This window comes from Triturus cristatus, chromosome 1_1, assembly GCF_964204655.1.
Source record: "Triturus cristatus chromosome 1_1, aTriCri1.1, whole genome shotgun sequence".
Lineage (NCBI taxonomy): Eukaryota > Metazoa > Chordata > Amphibia > Caudata > Salamandridae > Triturus > Triturus cristatus.
Genome location: NC_140579.1, coordinates 199,420,902 through 199,436,212, shown reverse-complemented (window position 1 = coordinate 199,436,212; position 15,311 = coordinate 199,420,902). Strand labels below are relative to the sequence as shown.

Genomic DNA, 15,311 nt, shown 5'->3' with positions numbered 1-15,311 from the left:
AGTCCCCCCGACGGCCTGCCCCTTCCCCCCCACTTTGCGGGTTTAGAGAAGGAGGCAAAGCCCGGAAATAATATTTCCTCACGTGCCCAAGTCTCCTGGAAAAGAAGTATATTTTTGGAGCTAATGTACGAGCCCCACTCTATGGAGTCTATTTTATTGGCTAGGCCTGCCACATTCCAAGAGATCACAGTTATATGCGCCGATTGGGTGGTGTCTAGGCCTGCGGAGACAAAGTTATTAGAGTTAAGCTCAGTGGGCGCCATTTGGCTAGTGGGGGAATAATTTGTGATAGAGGTTATATTAATGGGAGACAGGATGAAATCCGTCATGCCTAATACGAGAGCCGGCTTGTGTTCGACTATGTCAATTGCCCTAGTATGTATATCCGGGACTGGGGGTATACTAATCTCCATCCTGGGAGATACTGTTAGAGAACTCCCCACTTCATCCACCTGTCAGTCTACCATTTCCAGACTGCCGTATCTATTGTGGGTGGGTAAATAGGCTGGATAATGTGTTCTGTGTGGCCCTGGGATTCCTCTCCTATATCCTCCACCCCCGCCCCTCCTCCGTGTAACAGTTTCCCAACCAGCCTCCCCCCCATACTGGTGGAAATGATGTATAGGTCTTCCCCTATGGTATTGGGGCACATTGCTCTCCCTGGGGCAGTTTTCCCAATCCTCCAGCAACTCTTGATGGTGCCCCCATCTCTGGTCCTCTGAATTATAGAGGCTCGAAGGGTAGAAAAATGAAAGAGGAAGTGATTGAATGTTACTGCCAAAGTCCTCGTCAGAAACCCACGTGCAGATATATGCGACTGTATTCGGGTCTCTAAAGGTGACCAGAATGCAGTCCCCACTAATAGATTTCCTGGTGTAACCCACCCACGTTGCCCTCCTGGCCATGGAGATATCACTGGTTGTTCCTCTCGGAAGGGGTCTATTAATAGAGAGCCAGTTGATAACTTTATTCCTAAGAGAGGTAGTGGATTCGAATGTAGAGGATTTTAATTCCGGGACCCCTACCAGAACTAAGGTGTAGGGTGCTGCTTCTGGGGGGAGGTTTACAGGCTTTTGTCTGCGGTTAGGGTATGGTTTCTCGCCAATAGGTGGCGAATCATCCTTGTTATTGGTTGCGGGTATAGCAGTAGCTTTAAGCGGGGGGGTTATTTTTGGAGTGACAGTTACTATAGGCTGGGTTGGAGTTGGGTCCTTGTTATCATTTAAGGGTTGCAAGGTCTTATTTAGTACAACTTGTGGAGTTTTGGGGTTTGTGAGTGGAGGCTTATTATTTGTGGCAATAGGTGGTCCATTACCCTTAGTGGGCTTTGGTCCTAGACCCTCCATTGTAGTTTTAATTCCACTATTGTCAAGTTTCCTTGCGTCAACAAGTTGTACAGTGGCTTTCTCAATGCTAACTAATCTAGCTTCGATTTTAATCAGTCTAGCTTCAAGGGGACTCAATAGGGAGCTTAGGAGTGTGCCTATGTCCTCCAGTGTGATATCATCAGAGGTAATATCCACTGGCACGGTATTGGTGGACTGTGGTAATGGAATTGTATTATTAATTCTAGGGGGAGTTGTCATTCCCGACTTCTCTAGCATAGAGACAGAGGTGGCTCCTTTCCCCCCTTTGCCTCTCGGTTGTTTGGATTTGGGGGATTTTGTCCTATTATTTTCTTTGTTTTGGGGCCCCCTTTTTTTTTTTTTGTATTGCCCCTTCTCTCACCCCCCTATCTCTATCTGTGTTAGGTTCTATAGCTTTAACTGCCTCAGTGTTCTCGGTTAGTGTTGGTAGGGTGATTTGGGTGCTAGGTAGGGCCATTAGGCTCATGTCCTCAAGGTCACTTAGCACCTCAATAGTGAACTCTGGATTAGTAGTTGAGGTGCCAGGGAGTGAGCATGGTGCTTGATCAATTCTACCACTAGTTGATAGGCAGGATCTAACTTCTGGGGTTCTGGCTTGGGCCATTGGGCCCATTGAAGATCTCCTTACCCAGTCTATTTCTTGGGAGATTCTTCGCTCCAGCACCTCGATTTCCTCAATCAGAAGAGAGCCAGCTTTAGCAAAGTAGGTGTCAATAGGTCCTTTGCCAGCTCCGGCCGCAGCTAGGGAAGATGTTTTACTTCTGGTCTCCCTGGTGCTCATTTCGCTGGTGGTTGAGCGGCCTAAATTTTCGACTTTCAAGCTGCATTCTCTCGAGGTAGGGACATGGATCAGTAAATGCTTCTTTTGGGTAGATAAACTACGATTTTGAATTTCTATCAAAGGCCATTTGGCTTTGGTGGTTAGACTGCTGCAATTCACTTTGTTGCAGACTCTTAAAAAACAGACACATTTAACTCAAAATGTGGCTGTTCGTGTAATCACTAGGCAAAAGAAACAAAACCATGGCCTTATTAAGCCCTTGCAGGCCGCCTACTGCCCCGCCAAATCAGCCTGCTATTTCTACGGATCCCCCTTGCACGTGCCTGGCTTACATCTATCTCTCTGCTGTAGTAGTAAAAGGGTGCTAATCGTAATTTTAGAGTTTAGGGGTGGACAGTGGTAAAGGCAGATTAGGAGAACATTAAAAAAAGGCAGGGGTTTGTGGGAAAATAAATGTTTAATATATATGTTCTATATATGACACGCACATAGCATTGTATTCAAGTGCCTCAGAGCGTGTTTTGGTAATTTCTTGACAACAAATAAAGGCTTCGACACCAGTTTGTCAGATGCATCCTGTGCATATTAGCCTTTTTTTTTTACAAAATCAAGGAAAGTCTTTAAACAAATGGTAGCAGTGGGTCATGGCTTTTGAAAACGTTATTGTTGCCGTTGATGGTAAAAACTATTCAAAGGAAAAAAGCTTTGTTATTTGGGGTGCTGGGGGACGCAGGCCAAGAGCTCTTTGATAATTTACCAGAATGTGAGCCTCCCCCAGGCAATTCTTACTTTGGATGTGTACAGTGGTGGCTGGTGACATTTGAAAGTGGTGCGGCGTAAAATTATTGTTGTACTGCACTGCGGCGAGCGAGCGTAGCGAGTGAACCCGAACAACCTGTGGGGGGGGGGGGGAGGGTTGGGAGGATTATACGGTACCCCAAAGAAAATTTTGAAATAAGAGTGGACAAATGGTGCATTTTCAAGCAAATTTGAGAAAGCGGGAAGTTTAATAAAGCAAAAGGATTGAATTATTTATCGTTTAAGAAATTGCTAATTTTTATGAGCTATAGAGGTGATGGAGATACGTCACTCTGGAATTATCTAGTGTTACCATTTTACAAAGTGTGCATGAAGATTGCAATAAAAAAGTGAAACCCTGGCCAAAAAATAAATAAATTGCTGTATGCCTTTAGGTATCAGGACGAAGGTATCGGAGTGCTTTACATGAGCACTAGTTGCATTACAGCGGGACACTTCATTTGTTAGGCACTGGGAGATTGAGTGATTTACCCAGAATCACATGATGTTTGAGCCTCCGCCAGACTCAAAGCCGGCCTCTCAGGCTTAGGGACAAATGGTGGCCTTTGGCCTAATTAGGAATCGAATCCTAGTAATTCTGTTTCTAAATATAGGCTTGAAGCTTCCTTGAACTGGGCCTCCAGTATGCATGCGTGTCTTTATGGATGCCCTTTGCCACGAACTACCACATATACAAAACCACAAACTTTTTTCACGTGTAGATCTAGAAATATAGACGACTGGTGGTATGGCATATTCATCCGTTAACACAGACAGGTTTCAGTCTCTGTGTTTTAGGAACTTTATGATACCGTATACAATGGCATGCTGTCTGCTTAAAGAAAGGTACATTCTATACTAAAAATACGTGTGGCTGAAAGAGCCATATAGGAGAGAGGTAGCCTTATATGTTCTTTGTTAAACCTTTAAAAGTAGTAGGGTGACTCCGTAACAGCACAAGCCTTATCACTGCTAGAACAACTTTCCCAATTCCTTACATAGCTTTCTCTGTCTCTATCCATTGCCTTTCCACCAAATATCTCTTTCTGTGTCCTCCTCTTCCTGTTTTTTGTGTTTGGCACGGAACGACAGCCGATTGAGTAGGAAACTCACGTACCGGTACAAATTACTCCAGAAAGATCTTTATTTGTGCTAAATTGACCTTTTGTTAATGATATACTGAGGTGGTAATGTTCAATGAAGCTTGCATGTGTGGCCTCTCATAATCTTGTTTTGCCGCTGCACGTTCATTTAAAGCAGTGTGCTCGAGCGGCCCCTGTGACTGTGCGCACGTAACTTTAAATCGAGCACTAATGTCAATTTAAATAAATCAAAGCCGTTATACAGCCAAAAAATGATGAAATGTGGGAATTTAAACTCCACACCGCCCTCTGCTAAACCCTGTCAGGAAAGTGTCCCAATCACTGCGCCAAACCAAAGCACACATACACAGTAAAACCTACTGTGCTTCCTTTAATAGCCTTCAACAGTTTAAGAGATTTAGGAAGGTAAATGTATGACCCTGGCACTGTCGGGAATCCCGCGGCCCTTCACCACAGCGAGATGCACGAGTCTCAGGCCATTAATCATTTGATGGGCCAGTGTGGGCACATTTGGTCATGTTAAGCGGGTTTTGTACTACATTTTAAATGTAACACACATGGACAGTGGTGCAGGAACAATTTTCTAAGTGGGGGTGCTAGTCTTCGGCGAAACCATACAAATATCATAGGAGTTAGCAAACCGGGGTATCTGAATAAGTGAGAATGGCATGGTATCGTATGAAGCCTTTAGAACACGCTGAAACAAATCCGCACGTCCTCAGTCACAGTCAGTCGCATGATCACAAGTACAGACGCATGTACAAAAACATACACATACTCACTTTCGAACTCGTAATGCCCCAAGCCCACCCACACCTAGAAGCATATAGTCCATACTGTAGAAAAAGATAATTGTTGCATACACGTGCGCTGACAGCCAAACACACAGCTAGCTCAGCTCACACATTCGCCTAACCTCCCAACAGACATCGCCATACCAATGGCAGGCTCGAACACGCAGCTAACATCTGCTCAAATACCGCTCATTGCCGCTGATGAAAATGCAGAGTTTACCTTCCCCTATGTCACAGCTGGGGTGGTGGCCTCGGCTCCCCTCTTCCGCAAAAGTTAGTGGCTGCGTTGCTCCAAACTCAGGTGGGCGTATAAACTGAGCAGGGGGAGACTTCGACCGAATTGGCTTTATTTAAAAAAAAAACATCACCAGCAGCTTGTAGCGCACTAAAGCATCCCGGGTTAATGGTGGGACACCCGGGATAACAGGGATGCAAATTTCAGTTATGCGGAATAAGTTACGGAGCAAAGGAGCAGGGAAGGGTAGCTCGCTTGTTTTTGGGGTTGGTGCTGCGTTGCCATGCTCACACACACTCAAGCAAGTGCACACACACCGCACCACCCAGTACTCTGGTACACTCAACAACGCAGGCAAAACAAGCTTCCCCACTCGGGTACTGCGGGAAGGTCCTAGGTGAGGGGAGACATGCCGGACATAAGTTCCACGTTGGAAAACCTAGCGTGTGTCTGTGGGGTGGTGTGGGGGGCTTCAAAATTGGCAATTTCCCTTTTCAAGCCACGAGCGCTGCTAAAAAAGGAATGTGTCCTGGAACCCTTGGAAAGCTGTAAAACTATAAAATAAAACTTACTCCGTCCTTCTGGATGGATCCGACTCCCGACACCCACCGTCCTGCTCCTGCGCCATTTCCTACAGCTCGCCTCGTCATCAGAAGAAAAGGCAGCCTCCCTCCCTCCCCTCCGCCAATCACAACCTGCAATGGCAGCGTTGTGATTGGTGAGGCGAAGGGGAGGGCGCCCCAGCCGCGCCATTTTCTCCTGCATAGAGAAAAAGGGAGAGTGGGCAGTCGTGGTTGAGGGCAGGGGGGGGGGAGTGGCTTATCCACTGTTGTGGGTACTGACTGACTGGTCGGCTCCAGGGGCCGACCAAACAGTCAGGACCCACAACAGTGGGTAAGCCACTCCCCCCCTGCCCTCAAGCGTGGCCGCCCACCCTCCCGCCCCATCCAGGCACATCTGCTTTCTCGCAGTGCGAGAAGCAGAAACATAAAATGGCAGTTTTTACCATTTTATGTTTCTGCTTCTCGCGCTGCGAGAAAGCAGTGGGGCGACGCCCAAACGCCCCTATGGAGGAGCCGCCAATGGATGTGTACACTGAAGCAATTAAAAGGTTGGAGAAAAGATTCTGCGAACAATCCAATATATTGATTGAAAGGCATAGTTTATTTCAGAGGAAGCAACTTGTTGAGGAGGCCATTGAAAAATATATCTCAAACCTATATATGCTAGCTTCCAAATGTGAGTGTGGTGAGAATCTGGACACATACTTACATGACCAGTTCGGCTTCAACTGTTTCAGGAAGAAAGTACAGGAACGCTTACTTGCCTGCAGGAACTCCACACTAAGTGAAGAACTTAGCATTGCCAAAAGTATAGAGCATTCCTTCATGTCCACCAAAGCTATTACTGGCACCGATCTCAGCAATGATGCTGTGTGTGCAGTTTTAAATGAAAGCTGGTAACAGGACAACTCTAAAGAGAAATATGGCACAGGAAAATCCAAAACACGAATGTGTTACATATGTGGGTCCAAGCAGCATCTTGAGAACAATCCCAATTGTCCAGCTGTTAACAAGAAGTGTAATACATGCAAAAAACAAGGACACATCCATAGTGTATGTAGAACTACTGCTAGACCCAACAATACGTATATAAGAGTCAATTCTGTGGAGTCCATGCTGGATGAGTTACAGGAGGAAATGATTAACAATCTTGTATTAACCTTGATGGTAATTTGACATCATCTTCTTTCAGAGCTCATTTAGGAATTGCGCAGATTGGAGGCACGAACCTGGGAGTTATGGCTGACTTGAGTTCGCCCATTTTTATACTGTTTGATGTTACATTTTACTTTAAAAAGTTTAATAGGGCTTTAACAGACACAGACCTGAAAGCATTCAGAGGTCAGGTCATTGAAATGTTAGGTTACTTTGAAGATGTATTGAGTCTTCTTGGATGGAAGGTCGTAAACAAAATATAGGTTGTAGTAAGAGGAGGGGATCTAGCTGGATGGCAAGATTTGGGAAAATGGGGATTATACTCAAAACTGGCAGTGATAAAACTATATATAGTGTTAGGCGTGATGCCCATTGCATCTATAGAGATTATTACTGATAAATCTTTAGGTGAGATTAATAGTATCATTGATACGTTTCCAAATGTTTATGATGCAAAAGTGGGGTATGTTAAGGGTGTAATACATGATGATTTTAAGTTGAATGTGAATGCTGTACCAGTAAAGCATAAAGTCAGGTCAGTTCCCCTAAGTGTAAGGGTTGATTTGAAGACCCTCTTAGATGAATTATGTAAGAATGTCATCATACAGCCAAATGATTCATCTCAATGGGTTTCTGCTATAGTTTTAGCTAAAAATAAAATGATAAATTGCAGCTGTGTGCTGATGTGCGTTCACTTAGCAGCAACATCTTGGTGGATTGCCTCCCTTTGCCTAAAATTCAAAAAATGCTAATGTCAATTGGTGGTGCAACATTCTTCTCCATAATTGATCTTAAGGCAGCATACCATCAAGTTTCCTTGTCACCATGATCACAAGACCTGACTACGTTTGTTACACCCTTTGGGGCCTTCAAATTTCTGAGGTAACTATTTGAACTAGCTTCTTCTGCTAGCGTGTTTCAGAAGTTAATGGACTCGTTATTTAGAGGCGTCAAGGGTGTACATGCGTCTCAAGATGATCCTCTCATTTGCGAAAAGAGTATCTCTGAACACCAAGCCACTTTGGAGAATGTTCTGTGGATGTTGAATGATAAGAGTATGACTCTATACAAGGAGAACTGTAAGTGTCTGGTGAAAGAACTTGATTATTTAGGGCATACCATTATAGTGGACAGTATAAAAACAAAGAGAGGATTTGGCCTAACGGCAAGGGCTGTCGACCTCTAGTTTGGGGAACCGGGTTCGAGTCTCGGCAATGACGCACAACCTCCTGTGATTCTGGGCAAATCACTTAATCTCCCACTGCCTAACAAAAATGAATGTCTCCTCATATAATGCAACTGGTGCTCGTGTAAAGCGCTCTGATACCCGATACTTTTGGGTCAAGTTCGCGCTATATAAAACTCTGATCTGAAAGAAACACGTTAGTTAGATTCCTCACCTTAGAATATCCCCAGGCGTCAGGCTGGATCCGGAAAGATTTTTCGTCAGCAATACCCCTTGCGCGTCGCTAGGCGTCGTCTGCGGCTCCAAGTTCCTTCGTCGGCATCGTGCGCCGGAATGACGTCGTCTGAGTACTTAGACGCCGCCCTCGCGCGCTGACGTCATTTCTTCTTTTTTCCACGCCAGACAGCGCCGATCCGGGAAGAGCTTACCCCTTAGTCAATTTTTAACTAAACTTTTTAACTCTTTTTGGTCTTTTGTCGACTCGATGCCTGGATTTAAGGCCTGTGACGCCTGTCATCGCCTGATGTCGGTGACGGATCACCATCGCCGGTGCCTTTACTGCCTGGGGGCCGACCACGACGCGGAGTCGTGCCCCGATTGTCAGGCCTTGACCTCGAAGGCTAGGCGGGAGCAGTCCCGTAAGCTTCTCGAGCTTCGGCACTCGGCTCCGTGCCGCTCACGGTCCCGGTCCAGGAGGAGGTACAAGGACAGGTCGCGGAGCCGCAGTCATCATCATCGCTCGTTGGGCTCGAAGTCTTCGGGTAAGTCGAAGCGATCTAAGAAGTCCAAGAGGCGACATCGCTCTTCGGACTCCCCTCGCCGGTCGCGCGACTCGGCCGAGGGTCAGGGTGGTCCCACCCCCGTGGCTCCGCAGGAGCCGCGTCCGTCTCCATACCCGCCGGTCCCTGGGACGGACGCGACTCCGGCGGAGGTCAGTGCCTTCCTCTCGGCCATGAGGGGCCTGGCTCCGCCGTCGACGCCTGCCGGCGCGCCTTCGGGCCCCGCGGGCTCGACTGGTCGACAACGCGTGCCGGCGGCTCCGGCCCCGGCGCCGACTTCGGTCCCGTCGCCGCAGGTCCCCGAGGGATCCAGGCCTGGATCTCTGTCGGCGCCGGTCGACCTCACAACGCCTCCTCCGCCGGCGCGGACACCGGTTCCACCTCCGGCGCCGTCTCCGGACGACGCCGTGCCCCGGTTTAGCCCCTGTCCGGACCCGACGCCGGCACGGCGCCGCACCCGATGCCGATGGATGACCGTTTCATCTACCGTCCGGCTCCGATAGTTCCTCCTGTTTATCAGGAATCGGATGACGGGGGCGACTGGGAGGGGTCTGAGGACCCTATGGCCCTCCAGGGTCAACTTTCACAGGACTGGGCAGACGAACTGGGGGATGCCAGTGGTCTGGACACTTCGCCGGACGCTGGCTTCATCTCTCCTCTGACTGTGGCTTAGGAGGAAGGTGCAGCTTTTTCAGTGGTGCTGCGCAAGGCGGCCGAAGCCCTGGGGCTCGAGTTGCCTGCTGTGGCCGTGAGGGCTAATATCCTCACAGAGGTGCTTCAGCCGTCCGCAAGCTCCACAGAGCCTCTGCTGCAGTTCAATGAGGCCCTCGTTGACGTTCTGCAGGGCACTTGGTCCAAGCCCTCCACAGTTCCTCCTGTGGATCGGAACGTGGCCCGGCGCCACCGCCCTGCTCCGGGCGACCCCAGTTTCCTGTCCCAACACCCCACCTCCGAGAGCCTGGTTATCCAGGCCTCCACTTCCCAATCCTCCTTCCCGTCCGCTCCTCCGGATCGGGAATCCAAGAGGCTGGAACAGTTAGGAAAGAAACTGTTCTCTTCCCTGAGTTTGGGCCTGCGGTCTTTGAACACCGCTTGCCTCTTGGACCGTTTCTTCCACTCTCTGTGGGATGCGGTGGAGGACGTGCTGCCACTGTGTCCGGAGGAGGCCCGGAAACGTCTCTCCCTGCTGACGGGCGAGATGCAGCGCGACATGCCATACGGTGTGGACTTGACACCACGGACTCGCTGGGTAGGGCGATTTCCACCACGGTGGCGCTCCGGCGCCACGCCTGGCTGAGGTCCACGTCTTTTTCGGGGGATGTCCAGAGTACCCTCATGGATATGCCCTTTGATGGCGCTCGCCTTTTTGGTGAGAAGGCGGATAGTGCGCTGGCTCGTTTTAAGGACTCCCGGGCTATGGCCACGTCCTTGGGTCTCTCGGCCCCACGGCCGCAAACTTCCGCCTTTCGTGGCCAAGGAAGGGGCGCCTCCTCACGTCCGCCTAGCCACCGGCCACAGAACCAACCTGCTCGCGGACGTGGGTTCCGCCGTGGCGGTTCTAGAGGACAACGCGGTCAGTCCACATCCACCGCGGCAGCATCCGCCTCAAAGCCCTCCTAGTCCGAGCTTTCAGGCCCATTCCACGCCAGTGGGCGGCAGAGTTCGCCATCACCTGCTCCACTGGCGCTCCATCACTTCGGACAGGTGGGTGCTGCAAATCGTCCGAAGGGTCTACTCCCTCCCCTTCGAGACGACCCCTCCAGCCATGCCACCGCAGTGCCACCGTATATCGGAGGATCACTTGAATCTTCTGCGGGAGGAAGTTACAGCCCTCTTGGCCAAAGAGGCCGTCAAGCGCGTTCCTGATCCAGAAGTAGGCCGTGGTTGCTATTCCCACTACTTTCTGGTTCCCAAGAAGGGCAAAGGGGGCCTACGCCCTATCTTGGACCTCAGGAGCGTCAACGCCTTCCTCCGGAAGGAACGGTTCAAGATGCTAACTTTAGCTCAGGTTCTGGCTGCCCTGGAGACTGGATGGTAGCGTTGGACTTGCAGGACGCCTATTTTCACATCCCCGTCCTGCTGGCCCACCGGCGTTACCTGCGGATCACGGTGGGTCAGGAGCACTTTCAGTTCACCGTGCTCACCTTCTGCCTCACCAGTGCCCCTCTGGTGTTCACGAAAGTGATGGCGGTGGTCGCAGCTCATATGCGCAGATCGGGGGTTCCAGTCTTCCCCTATCTCGACGACTGGCTGTTGAAGGCGGGCTCGCCCCAGCAAGTCGTCTCCCACCTCCAGACTACGGCCGACCTCCTGCATTTGCTGGGGTTCTCCATCAACGTGCCGAAGTTACACCTGAGTCCCTCCCAGAAGCTCCTCTTCATCGGAGCGGTTCTCGATTCGGCGCAGTTCCGGGCTTATCCTCCGGAACAGCGGGTCCGGGATATTCAGGCTGTGATTCCCATCTTTCGGCCTCTATCCTGGGTTTCGGTCAGGTTGGTGCTGCGGCTTCTGGGGCTGATGGCCTCCTGCATCCTGTTGGTGCATTACGCCAGGTGGCGAATGCGGGCTCTGCAGTGGGACCTGAAGTTTCAGTGGGCCCAGCATCGAGGCAACCTGTCCGACCATGTCTTGATCTCGGAGGGCACTGCGAAACAGTTGCAGTGGTGGCTCACGGACCACGATTGGGTCAGCGGCAGATGGCTCTCCCTCCCTACCCCAACCGGAGCACGTAGTAGTGACGGACGCGCCCCTCCTGGGATGGGGGGGCCACATGGGAGAGGCGGAGATCAGAGGACTCTGGTCTCCGGCGGAGACTCAACTCCACATCAACCTTTTGGAGCTGAGAGCGATCCGGCTTGCACTGAAAGCCTTCCTTCCCTCTGTCCGGGGAAGTGTTGTGCAGGTGTTCACGGACAACACCACCGCCATGTGGTATTGCAACAAACAGGGCGGGGTGGGATCGTGGACCCTTTGTCAGAGGCTCTGCGCCTCTGGACATGGCTGGAACACCAGGGCATCACCCTGGTGGTTCAACATCTGGCGGGCTCTCTGAACGCCAGAGCAGACGAACTCAGCTGCCGGTGCATGATGGATCACGAATGGCGTCTGAACTCGGATGTGGCGCAAGGTCTCTTTCTGCAGTGGGGAGAGCCTTGGTTAGATCTATTCGCCACCGAAGAGAACGCGCAATGTCAGCAGTTCTGCGCGTTGGAATTTCCAAGGCAGCACTCGCTCGGAGACGCTTTTCGTCGCGAGTGGAGTTGCGGTCTGTTGTACACCTTTCCACCTATACCACTTCTGCCCAGAGTGCTGAAGAAGATTAGGCGCGACCGGGCCCAAGTTATCTTAGTGGCTCCGGATTGGGCACGAAGGTTCTGGTATCCCGAGCTACTCAGTATGTCCGATTCGACTGCCTCTTCAGGAGGACCTTCTGTCGCAGCAGCAGGGGACGGTCCTCCACCTGAACCTGTCCAGCCTCCACCTCCATGCGTGGAGATTGAGCGGCGGCAGTTGATGCCATTTGACTTGCCTCCTGAAGTCTGTGATGTCATTCTGGCAGCCAGGCGTCCCTCCACAAAGACGGTATACGCCTGCCGGTGGAACAAATTTGTGGCATGGTGCACAGCAAAGGCTGTGGATCCCCTTTCCGCCCCTCTTTCTGAGGTACTACTCTTTCTTATTTCTTTGGCCCAGCAGGGCTCTGCTTTGGGCACCTTGAAAGGTTATCTTGCTGCCATCTCTGCCATCTTACGGCTTCCTGATCAGCCTTCTCTTTTCAAGTCCCCTGTTGTTTCCCGTTTTCTCAAAGGCATTACTCACATGTTCCCTCCTGTCCCTTTCGTAATGCCTCAGTGGGACTTGAATCTTGTTCTGACTTTTCTAATGTGCGCTCCTTTTGAGCCTCTTCACAATTGTCCCATTCGTCTTCTGACCCAGAAAACTGCTTTCCTGGTAGCTATCACCTCGGCTAGACGGGTGAGTGAGCTCCAGGCTCTGTCATCTAAGCCTCCCTTTCTTTCTGTTCATCCGGACAAGGTTGTCCTCCGGCCTCGTCCTTCTTTCCTACCGAAAGTGGTGACCCCCTTTCACCTCGGGCAATCTGTCACGTTGCCCACCTTCTTTCCGCCTCCGCATCCTTCAAAAGAGGAAGAGAGGCTCCACCGTCTGGACCCAAAACGGGCGCTGTCCTTTTATTTGGACCGCACCAAACAGTTCCGGGTGGACGACCAACTTTTTGTTGGATACGTAGGAGCTAAGAAGGGGAAAGCGGTACACAAACGGACCATCTCACGGTGGGTCGTGTTGTGTATTAAACGTTGTTACTCCTTGGCAAAAAAGGACCCTCCTGTTGGGTTGAGGGCCCATTCCACCCAGGCCACAGCGGCTACTACTGCCCTGGGCCGGTAGTTCCCTTGCGGGACATCTGTCAGGCAGCGACGTGAGCTTCACTGCACACGTTTGCCAAGCACTATTGCCTGGACAGCCAAGTCCGGAAAGACGGCTTCTTTGGCCGTTCTGTTCTCCAGGACTTTCTGGTGTGATCTTGGTTCGCAGACCCACCACCGGGGTTGGTATTGCTGGGGTATCTATTCTAAGGTGAGGAATCTAACTAACGTGTTTCTTTCAGATAAACAAGTTACTTACCTTCGGTAACCATGTATCTGTAAGAAACATTAGTTAGTTAGATTCCTCACCGACCCACCCATCCTCCCCGTTCTGCGAACTGACATCTAGAGTTAAGGTTATCCTTTTCAGGGCCCTAGATTTTTTGGCACCAGTGTCGGTCTCTTGCATGGCTCTGCATTCCTGGCGCGGAAAGCTATGTACATGAACTGACGTCAGCGCGCGAGGGCGGCGTCTAAGTACTCCGACAACGTCATTTCGGCACACGACGCCAACGACGGGCGCGGAGCCGCAGACGACGCCTAGCGACGCGCAAGGGGTATTGCCGACGAAAAATCTTTCCGGATCCAGCCTGACGCCTGGGGATATTCTAAGGTGAGGAATCTAACTAACTAATGTTTCTTACATATACATCGTTACCGAAGGTATGTAACTTGTTCTTTAAAGAAAAAAGTAAAAAAAAAGGACATAATTGATACTATTAGCAAACCACCTCCACCTACTGATAAAGACTCATGGAGGTCTCTTTTTAGGCATGAGTGAATATTACTCAAGGTTTGTCCAGGGATATGCTGTCTATGTTTAATCTTTTAGGTGCTTAATTAGAAAAAAAGATAACTTTATTTGGACAGAAGAGCAAGATACAGCTTTTCAAGTAGTTAAATACATGATTATGATGCATCTGCATTACAAGCTTTTTGCAGTACCAATAGGTGTGCAGTGATACTGGATGCCAGCTCTATTGTCCTTGGTGCTGTACCTACTCAGTCCCATTATAGAAAAGAATAGCCATAGCTTTCAATTCAAGGACTTAACAGACTTGTGTCCCATTACAGCACCACCGAAAGGGAAGCCTGTGCATGGGCGGTGGAAAAATGTAAATCCTATCTGTGGAGAAATGGGTTTGATTTACTTACAGATCATGAACCGCTTATTTATCTCATGAGTGGCAATGGGACAGGAACTGCTTTGGCCAGGCTGCTGAGATTGTTATCAGAAGTACAAGAATACAATTTTGACATACATTATATCCCTGGAGGGAAGAATTACAAGGTGGATTGTTTATACCGCTTGCCAATCAAGAATGAAACGGACTGTGAGATAACCTAAGAACAGGAATGTGTTGCGACTGTCATTGATGCATCCATTTACTCTTCGGGTGTATCAGTAAAGAAGAATAGATGCAGACGTATTACAAAGACACTACTATCTGAAGTGAAAAAACACATTAAAAGGGTGGCCACTAGTGTGAAATTTGCTTAAAGGTCGGTTCCCTTATGAACAAGTTTCTGCAGAATTATTCTTTGAAAATCGTTTAGTGACTAGGCAGGGCATGTCTATACCACCTGAAAGCTTGTAAGACAGATTGATTGGTGTCACTCATGCAGGGCATCCTGGAATGTCTGGTACAAAGAATTACTCATAAAGTACTATTGGTGGCCAGACATGGATGGATGTGTGGAGCATTCTTTGAATAAATTTTCAGAGTGTCTGGATTCTGATATGCATTGGAAACTCAACATGCGTAAAACTGGTAAAAATCCACTACCTGAACGGCCGTGGTTCAGTTGACCATAGATTTTTCTGGACTATTACAGAGGCTACCACTGGCTAGGAAGTATTTAAGTGTTCTGATGGATTATTGTTCTAAATAGATTTTTAATGAGTTTGCGCCTATGCCCACCACTAAAGCAGTCATTGAATTTTTAGAGAACGTTTTTGCTACCTAAGAAAGTCCAAAGTAACTTGTTTCTGACTATGGCAGTCATTTTGTGTCTGAGAAAATGTTTGTTTTTGCTTATACACAGTATCAAGTATGAGAGAACACCCCTTTACTTTCCAGCAGCAAATGGTTTGGTGGAAAGATACAATCCATTTTTCAAACCGCATTAGCTTCTGATCTAGATGTACACACATATTTGCGTGA

At 49.4% G+C, this 15,311-nt stretch overlaps 1 protein-coding gene across 2 annotated transcripts in view; it reads left to right on the top strand.

Annotated features, from left to right (window-relative positions):
• Window positions 1-15,311, top strand: part of EIF2D (eukaryotic translation initiation factor 2D) — a 315,356-nt gene that overhangs the window by 274,531 nt on the left and 25,514 nt on the right. The window lies entirely within an intron of this gene.